Source organism: Aethalodelphis obliquidens, unplaced genomic scaffold, assembly GCF_003676395.1.
Source record: "Aethalodelphis obliquidens isolate GAN/ISIS:26980383/991018 unplaced genomic scaffold, ASM367639v1 scaffold102, whole genome shotgun sequence".
NCBI lineage: Eukaryota > Metazoa > Chordata > Mammalia > Artiodactyla > Delphinidae > Aethalodelphis > Aethalodelphis obliquidens.
In genome coordinates, this window is record NW_020838046.1 from 1,561,997 (window position 1) to 1,572,595 (window position 10,599).

At 37.2% G+C, this 10,599-nt stretch overlaps 1 pseudogene; it reads right to left on the reverse strand.

Annotated features, from left to right (window-relative positions):
• Positions 1-7,575: 7,575 nt before the first annotated feature.
• On the reverse strand, positions 7,576-9,171 carry LOC113614702 (succinate dehydrogenase [ubiquinone] cytochrome b small subunit, mitochondrial pseudogene; annotated as a pseudogene).
• Between the last annotated feature and the right edge of the window lie 1,428 nt (positions 9,172-10,599).

The window sequence follows — 10,599 nt, forward strand, 5'->3', positions numbered from 1 at the left end:
TGCCTGTGTTTGTTTGTTATCTTGACTACACTTGTCCCCCATTCCCAGCCTAAACTTGGGCAGACAGAAGGATATGCTTCCCTCACAAAGCCAAGAGATGTGGAGGGACACCAGTAGGCAGTGAGCCAAGGCTGCACAAGTCAGGATCCCGTGAGGGGCGAGAGGTGCCCAGAAGGACCGACCTCTCTCCCAGCTCCCCGTGGAGTCAGTTCTCCAGGCAACACGACTTAGCCAAAGGCTCCCAAGTCAACCTTAGTTCAAGGAGGAGACACCTCCTCCTCCCTGACTGCAATCCCTTCTCTCTTATAATTAGGTTTCCAGAAAAAAAATACTAGATGTTGAGGTAAATTTTAAATTCAGAAAAACAGCAAATAACTTTTGAGTATGAAAATGGAACACACTTATACTAAAAGTTATTTTTTGTTTCTCTGAAACTCACATTTAACCGAGAATCTTGAAATTTTATTTGCTACATTTGGTAACCCTACTTACAATCAGTATTCTACTTTTAAAGACAGGTGCATGCTCTCTGGTCCTCTGATATTAGCAGGTATTGGGGAGGAGGGAGGTTGAAGGACAGAAGAGGTGATTTCTTCTGCTACCCTGACCAAGTAGGAATCAGGCAATGTCACAGTGCCGGGGAGAGGGAACAATCAGAAATCTTATTAGTTTGTACAGGGGTTATACGTGGCTTAGGAATACACAGTATTTCTCCTTGTTCTTTGCTATAATTTGTTTTGACTCCTTTTTTAAAAAATATTTATTTATTTATTTATCTTTGGCAGCGTTCGGTCTTCGTTGTTGCACAAGGGCTTTCTCTAGTTGCGGCGAGTGGGGGCTACACTTTGTTGTGGTGCACGGGCTTCTCATTGCGGTGGCTTCTCTTGTGGCAGAGCACAGGCTATAGGTGCACGGGCTCAGTAGTTGCAGCACGTGGGCTCAGTAGTTGCGGCTCTCAGGCTCTAGAGCACAGGCTCAGCAGTTGTGGCGCACGGGCTTAGTTGCCCCACAGCATGTGGGATCTTCCAGGATCAGGGCTCGAACCCATGTCCCCTGCATTGGCAGGCAGACTCTTAACCACTGCGCCACTAGGGAAACCCCTTGACTCTGTTTTTATAGTACAGTTAGTTATTTACAACGGGGAAGAGGAACTCGGAATGGGTATGTGTGAATGTGTGTGTTAGCAGTGGAGAGAAAGAGCCTTGGGTGAGCAGAAACTGGCTGGGACTAAATACCTGGCAAAGGTAACTCATAACTGGATAACCCAGCAAGGTTATTTTAGAAAACAGGCCCTGGGTTGTAGAGGAAGTGGTAAGGAAGGCCCAATCCATGCTTCCTGAAGAATGTTGATAAATGGTTAGGAGGAGCCAAATGATGCCATTACTGAGGATTTGGCCACCACTCCCTCCTCTGGGCACCGTGTGAGTCCCTGATTTGCATGCACAGAGCAGCCATGCCATGGTCATACCCAGGGGTTTATACTCCACTGTGAATTCTTAGCCCAGGGGAACACAGTACACTCCCGTTTAGAGACTGTGTAGCCAATTCCCCCCGAACCTCATGACCCCACACTGTTGTTGCTTCATCTTTGGGGGCTCCCTCAGGGACTAACCTCAAATACACATAAAAGTTACACAAAGACAGTGTGTGAGTGCCCCACGGGGCACCGAAGCAACAAATGACTTGGTTCAAATAAGATTCTTCTAGTTTCTTTAGGTGAACACTTAGATCACTGATTTTCCACCTTTCTTTTTTAAAACTCCATGCATTTATGGCTATAAATTTCCATCTATACAGCTGTAGCTGCACCCCACAAAATTTGGTATTTCATACATTTTTGGTCATTTCATTCCAACTAGTTTCTAGCTTCCATTGTGACTTCCTCTTTTACCTAAGAGTTATTAAGCATGTTGCTTAATTTCCAAACATTAGGGGGTATTCTGGTTATGGATTGTTACAGATTTCTAGCTTATTTTATTGTGGTCAGAAAACATTTTGGGGCATATTCCAACTCTTTGAAATTGGTTGAGGCTGGCTTCATGGCCCATGATGTGGTCAGTTTTTTTGTTTTGTTTTGTTTTTATTGCACATGTGCTTGAAAGAATATGCAACTGGTAATTGTTTTTTATTTATTTAGGTTGCGGCACATGGGATCTTTGTTGCGGCATGCAGGCTCTTAGTTGCGGCATGCAGGCTTCTTAGTTGTGGCACTCAGACTTCTTAGTTGCGGCATGCATGTGGGATCTAGTTCCCTGACCAGGGATCAAACCCGGGCCCCCTACATTGGGAATGCAGAGTCTTACCTATTGGACCACCAGGAAAGTCCCACAACTGGCAATTGTTGAATACAGTATTCTATATAGGTCTGTGATGTCAAATTGGTTAATTTATTATTCAGACCTTTTGTATCTTGACCTAGTTTTCTTCTTGTTCTATTAATTTGATAGAGAGCTGTTTTAATACCTCCCACTGATTGTGGATTTTTCTATTTCTCCTTGCAGTTTTATCCATTTTTGCCCTTCTTTTTAAAAAATAAGCTATTTTACTATTTTGAAGTCTCATAATGGGAGCATACATATTTCTAATTGTGTCTCTTGTTGGTAACATTATCCTTTCATCCTTATGAATTGATCAATTTTATTAAAAAAAATTGAAAAATTCCCCCTAATATTAGTATAGCTATATCAGCTTTTTTTTTTGGTTAGTGGTTGCACAATATAACTTCTTCCATTCTTTTACTTGCAAATTTCCTAGATCTTATGTGTGCTATTTGTACTTTGTAAACATATAATTTTCAATATCATCTAACACTTTAATCTTTTGATTAGACCATTTAGTCTATTACATTTAATGTCATCACTGACACCAGTGCCCTTATATCTACCTTCTTTTGTGCTATTTGTGATCTGTAATTTTTTTTTCTCTTCTTTCTTGCCTTCCTTTGGATTGGGTGCTTTTTTTTCCATTCCATCTTAGCCCTATGGTAGTTTTGAAGCTACATACTACTTTTCTCTTATTTTAATGAGTATTCAAGACATTTCAACACACACTTTTAATTTACCATAATCTATTATTCTTCTTAAAGTGACCTTCTTTCCAACAATGCAAATCCTTAGAATAGTGGTCTCAAGCTCTATGTGATGAAAGATAAATTTTTAAAATTTTCATTTCATCATGGACTAATAAAATATAAAGGAATTAATAGAAAAATAAGTAAAAAAGCAAAAAGATATACAAAATACAAGCTTAATTTTAAAATAATTTTGAGGTATAATTGACGTACAATAAACCACACATACTTAGGTGTACAATTTGACAAGTTTTGAAATATATACAAATGGGAAGTTATCACCACAATCAAGATAGTGAATATACCCATCACACCCAGTAGTTTCTTCCCACCCCTTTGTAATCTCCCTCCCCTTCATTCCTATCTCCAAGCAACCACTGATCTTCTTTGTGTCACTACAGATTAGTTTTCATTTTCTAGAATTTCATAAAAATAGAATTAAACAGTATTTACTCTCTCTTGCTGCTTCCAGCCAGTATAATTATTTTTCACATTCATACGTGTTATTGCATATATCAGTAGTTCATTCCCTTTTATTACTGAGTAGTATTCTCTTGTATGAATACATTACTGTTGGTTTATCCATTCAGCAGTTGATGGACATTTGGGTTGTTTATAACTTGTGGCTTTTACAAACAAAGATCTATGATCATTTGTGTATAGGTCTTTGTATGGTGTGTGTATTCCTTTAAGCAAAACACCTAGGAGTAGAATGGCTGGATCATATGGGAGGTGTATGTTTAACTTTTTAACCAGCAGCATATGAGACTTCCAGTTCATCTACACCAACAAGTGTCACCAACACTTGATACGGTCAATCTTTTAAATTTTAGCCATTCTAAAAGACATCTAGTAGATATCTCATTGTAGTTTTAATCTGCATTTCCTTACTGAATAATGATGTTGAGCATCTTTTCATATACTTACTTGCCATAGGTAGATAAATCACTCGATCAACAAATAGATGTAGATTGATCAATAGATAGATAGATGATAGATAGAGAGATATAGATTGATCAATTTTCTTTAGTGAGGTGTATGTCAAATCTTGCCAGATTTTCATTGCGTTATTCATTTTCTTATTTAGTTTGGAGAGTTCTTTATATATTATAAATACAAGTAATTTATCAGATGCATGCTTTGCAAATTTTCTACCAGTTTGTGGCTTATCTCCTCATTCTCTTAACAATGTATTTTGAGGAGCATAAGTTTTAATAAAGTTCAACTTATCAATTTGTTCTTTCATGGACTGTACTTTTCATGTTGTGTCTAAGAAATCTTTGCCTAACCTAAGGCCACAAAGATTTTCTTATATGTTTTGTTCTATAAGTTTTATATTCTTAGATTTTATATCTATAACTATGATATATTTTGAGTTAATTTTTGTATATGAAGTGAAATATGGATCCAAGTTCACCTTTTTGCATATGGATATCCAAATGTTGCAGCACTGTTTTTTGAAAAGATTATCCTTTCTCCACTAAATTACCAAAGGTCATGAAAATTTCCTCTTACTTTTGTTCCCTAAAAAACTGAATAGTTTTTGCTCTCACATTTAGGGCTATTCTCCATTTTGATTTAGTATTTGAATGTGGTGTGACATTAGGATCTAAACTCATCTTTTTTGCATGTGGATATCCACCTTGCTGTATCATTTGTTAAAAGACTGCCTTTTCCCTGTAGTCCCTGTTAAAAGACTACCTTTTCCTTGGCGTATTTCCCAAAGTCAGGTTTTTCTCTAAATTCCGTTTCATTGATCTATGTCTTTCCTTACACTAGTACTACACTGTCTTGAGTATTATGGATTTTAGTAAGTTTTGAAATCAGAAAGTGTAACTCCTTTAACTTTGTTCTTTGTTTTACATCTTTATTGGAGTATAATTGCTTTACAATGGTGTGTTAGTTTCTGCTTTATAACAAAGTGAATCAGTTATACATATTACATATGTTCCCATATCACTTCCCTCTTGCGTCTCCCTCCCTCCCACCCTCCCTATCCCACCCCTCCAGGTGGTCACAAAGCACCGAGCTGATCTCCCTGTGCTATGCGGCTGCTTCCCACTAGCTATCTACCTTACGTTTGGTAGTGTATGTATGTCCATGCCTCTCTCTCGCTTTGTCACAGCTTACCCTTCCCCCTCCCCATATCCTCAAGTCCATTCTCTAGTAGGTTTGTGTCTTTATTCCTGTCTTACCCTTAGGTTCTTCATGACTTTTTTTTTCTTAAATTCCATATATATGTGTTAGCATACGGTATTTGTCTTTCTTTTTCTGACTTACTTCACTCTGTGTGACAGACTCTAGGTCTATCCACCTCATTACAAATAGCTCAATTGTTCTTCTTTTTGAAAATTGTTTGGCTCTTCTGAGTCCTTTGTATATATTTCCACATAAATTTTTTTTTTTTTTTTGCGGTACGCGGGCCTCTCACTGTTGTGGCCTCTCCCGTTGCGGAGCACAGGCTCTGGACGCGCAGGCTCAGCGGCCATGGCTCACGGGCCTAGCAGCTCCGCAGCATGTGGGATCTTCCCAGACTGGGGCACGAACCCGTGTCCCCTGCATCGGCAGGCAGACTCCCAACCACTGCGCCACCAGGAAAGCCCTCCACATAAATTTTTAAATCAGCTTATCAATTTTTTCAAAAAGGCCTCCTGGAATTTGAGAGGATTACACTGAATCTATTGATCAATTTGGGAAAAATTGACATCTTGACAGTATTGTGCCCTCCAATCCATGAACACAGAATATCTATTTAGATCTTCTATAATTTCTCTCAGCAACATTTTTTAGTTTTTGATATACAAGTCTTGCACATTTTTTGTTAAATTTATTTCTAAGCATTTTATTCTCTCAATGCTATTGTAAATAGAAATATGTTTTCTTAATTTTATTTTCAGATCGTTCATTACTAGTATATAGAAGTACAATAGTTTTTTGTTATTCTAATCTTGGATTCTCCAACTTGCTAAACATATTAATTAGTTTTGTTTTTTGTTTTTGTTTTGTTTTTGGTGTGGATTCTTTTTTTTTTTTTTTTTTTTTTTGCGGTATGTGGGCCTCTCACTGTTATGGCCTCTCCCATTGCGGAGCACAGGCTCCAGACACCCAGGCTCAGAGGCCATGGTTCACGGGCCCAGCCGCTCCACAGCATGTGGGATCTTCCCGGACCGGGGCACGAACCCATGTCCCCTGCATCGGCAGGTGGACTCTCAACCACTGCGCCACCAGGGAAGCCCCCTGGTGTGGATTCTTTAGTATTTTCTACATACAGGATCATGCCGTCTATGAATACAGTTTTACATCTTCTTGTTCCATCTAGACTTCCTTTTTTTCATCGTTGGACTGGCTAGAACTTCCAAACAATGCTAAATAGAAGTGGCAAGAATGGGTATCCTTGTCTTGCTCTTGATCTCACGGGAAAAGCATACAGTTTTTCACCATGAAGTATGATGCTAGCTGTGGGCTTTTTGTAGATACACTTCTTTAGATGAAGGAAGGTACCTTATAGTCCTAGTTCACTGAGAGTGTTTATCATGAGTGGTATCGGATTTTGTCAAATACTTTTTCTGCATCTATTTAGATGGTCATGTGTTTTTTGTCGTTTATCCTTTCGTCATTGTATTAACTAATTTTCAAATGTTAAATCAACCTTGTATTCCAGATCTACATCCAATTTGGTCGTGGTCTGTAATTCTTTTTCTCTATTCCTGAATTTGGTTTCTTAATATTTTTTTTTGAGGGTGATTGTACCTATATCCCATAGTTTTCTCATCATGTGTGGCTTTGGTATCAGAGAATGCTGGCCACATAGAATGAGTTGGGAAGTGTTCCCTCCTATTCTATTTTGTAGAAGAGTTTGTGAAGAAGTGATATTATTTCTTTCATTTTTATGTTTGATAGAATTCATGAGTGAAGACATCTGGCCTGAGCTTTTTCTTATACCAAGATTTTAAATTACAAATAAGTTTCTTTACTTATTATAGGTCGATTTCTTCTTGGATCAGTTTTGGTAGTTTGTGTCTTTCTAGGAATTTGTCCATTTCATCTAAATTATCTAATTTGTTGGCATACAGTTATTCATAATATTCCCTTATAATTTTTTTGTCTGTTTCAGAGTCAGTAATGACATCCTTTTTTTTACTCCTTATTTTGGCAATTTGTATTCTTTCTTTTTTTCTTGGTTAATCTAGTTCAAGCTTTTTCAATTTTGTTGGTCTTATCAAAGAACCAATATTTGGTTTCACTGATTTTTCTCTCTTGCTTTTCCATTTTCTATTTTCAGTTTTCATCTAATATATTTCCTTTTTTCTCCTTGCTTGAGATTAGTTTGCTCTTCTGGTTTCTTTTTTTTTTTTAATCCAGCATTTTTGTTTTTTAAACTTTATTTTCATAGAACATATTTTCACATTAGAAAGTCCCACAGTGGGAAAATAATAATTTATTTTTAATAGTTTTATAAAATAGTTTTATAGTTTTATAAATAGTTTTATATTTGTGGACCAATAGTTTTATATTTGTGGACAGGTTATTTTAGGACAAATAAACACATTTGAGGATCAGGTCTTAGTTTAGAATCTGCAATATTTTGACACATCAGCAAGGGGGACCTCTTCCCTAAACGGGACTTACCTATATTTAGAACCTCTCCACACTCTTTTTCCTATGATTTAGAAATTAGTAATGTGAGATATCAGCACTTCCCAATTTTAAAGTTTCCCCAGGACATGTAACTATCAGTAGCTGGTACCAACTGAACAGAGGAGTAAGTTTTCAAAAATTAAACACTGTTTAATTTTCTGCAAAATCTTTACTTATGAATTAACAGTCTTTCCCTTATTCATCATTCTCAAGACAAATGTAGAAGCTTGATCATGTATTGATAGTAAGAAAGCTGAATTTACTCTAAGAGGTTGATAAATTAAAAGGCCAAAGCTCATATATAATGTTAAGTTATACTCTGAGTCTTGTGAGAAGCTGGGAGACAACCCCATTAACGCATCAGAACGCAGAACTCAGTCTTACAATTTCTCAGATACAAGTCCTCTCAAACCTTGTCCTCAAAGATTAACCTCTGAAAATAACCATGTGATTAGGATAAAGGTTTGTCTCACCAATGGCTTATATGTTATTTCAGTGGAATGGCATGGCAGAGCAGAGGCAAAGAGTTGTACAACCAGTTCTTAAGATATTAAGTCATAAAGCCCAGGGCTTCCACAGCATGACAATAGCTTTCAGATGCCCACATCATGATAGCTGAAATAACAAGGCACAGCAAAGTTTAGAGCTGAGCATCTGAAAGGCCTGCCTTGGTAGCTTTCTGAGATGTACCGCACAGACAGAGTCAGCAACAACTTGTCCAAGGCCCCAGTGACTACGTAGAACATGGGCTGAAGCCAGGAGTCCATCGCAGAGCAAGGATTCAAATACACAGCTGGAAGCAGGCCCAGGAGCAAACACTGACAACCCTCTCACCAGTCCAGGGTAGAGATGCAGCTTTGGAACCAGGATGGCGGCTGGGTAACAAGTAAATGTGCTGTGCTCCACAACATTCTGGGGTGGGCTGGTCCTGGAGAAATGCTGAGACATGAGTAGGTATGACCACTGGGTTTGAAGGAACAGACCTCAGTCTCCTTGGGCATGATAGAGGACACTCAGCCTCCAGAGAACCACCGTCTTGCTCCCAAGGCCTCAAGGTCATCCAGTAACCTAGAAGCAGTTATCTTCTTCTGGTTTCTTAACATGAAAGCTTACATTTGTTTATGTTATTGATTTGAGACCCTTCTTGTTTTCTAATATAGCCATTTACAGTTATAAAATTTCTCTCATGAGCTATGTTAGCTGAATTCCATAAATTTTGATATGTCATGTTTCATTGCATTCAGTTCAAATATTTTAAAAGTTCACTTGTGATTTCTTTGGTCTATGGATTATTTAAAAGTGCGTTTTAAATTTTCCAAATATTTGGATATCTCCCAATTTTTTAATTCTGTTGATTCTAATTTAATTTCACTGTGGTTAAAAAAAGAACTACTTTGTATTATTTCAATCCTTTTAAATGTATTGAGACTTTTTATGGCCTTGTATATGGTTTACCCATACATAGTTCATGTGTGTCTGAAAATAATGTGTTTTCTGCTATTATTGGGTAGAGTGTTCTGTTGATGTCAGGTCAAGTTGGTTGATAATGTTGTTTAAGTTTTCCAGTGGCCATGGTTCACCTCTCTGAGTTCTAATCCTCTCCCTGAAGTTGGCTAAGAATTTCTAAATATCCTTTTAGCTATTTGATACTTTCAAGAGTTTCGTTTTCCTTGTTCAGTCTTTTTAGTTGCTTTTAACAGGATGTTTGGCCTGAATTATCTAATCTGACAATTCTGGAATCCCATTATCAATTTTTAAGACAGGGTTGTCTAGTTTTATCTGTTGGAATTAGGCTAGGTACCATTTCTAATAACATTAGGCAAACTTTTTTTTTTTTTTTTGTGATATGCGGGCCTCTCACTGTTGTGGCCTCTCCCATTGCGGAACACAGGCTCCGGATGCGCAGGCTCAGCAGCCATGGATCACGGGCCTACCCGCTCCGCGGCATGTGGGATCTTCCCAGACCGGGGCACGAACCCGTGTCCCCTGCATCGGCAGGCGGACTCTCAACCACTGCGCCACCAGGGAAAGCCTAGGCAAACTTTTAACACAAGGTTTTACCGGTAAAAGAGAAGAGAACTCAAAGCCTTTAAATCCTTACCAAAGTGCCCAAATATAACAATTCTTCCTCTATTCCTAAATCAATTTAAACTAAAATTTTTATATATAAAGAATTATAATTCTATGTAGATAGTTGGCTTCCTACTATTAATGTTTCAAAAAACATTACTGGATAAAGAAAGGTCATCATATAAATATTATAAAAATGTAAAATTTCAATTAACCAGGTTAATACAGCAAAAGTTGTCGTAACTTCAAGGAGAAATTGACAAAGTCCCCATCCTAAGGAGAACATTGAACATGTCTCAGTAATTAATAGATCAGTAGTGAAAAGAAAACAATAATATATAGAATATTTGAATAATACAATAAACAAGCTTGATCTAAGTAACACACATATATCTCTGTTCCCCCAACAATTGAACAACTCACATTCTTTTCAAATACTATGACATATTTATGAAAATTGATGATATATAGGACCATTAAGGAAGAATAAGAAATTGAATAGATTTAGTAATTAATCTAACCTAACTACAGGTAATTAAATTAGAAATCAACATCTAAAAATTAATTTAAAACATACATTTGAAATGCAAAAACTCACACTTCTAAATAGCTCACAGGTCGAAAATCATATTGAAAATTAGGAAATACTTATAATTGAATATCACTTACCGAAACTTGTGAAATGCAGTCAAGGAAGTGCTTGGAGGTTCTTATGGTCTTAAACACAAAAATTAGAAAAGAAAAAAGTTTGAAAATAAATTAATGAACTATGTAACAGAGTAACCAAAGAAAGTAGAAGGAAATAAATAACCGATATTATT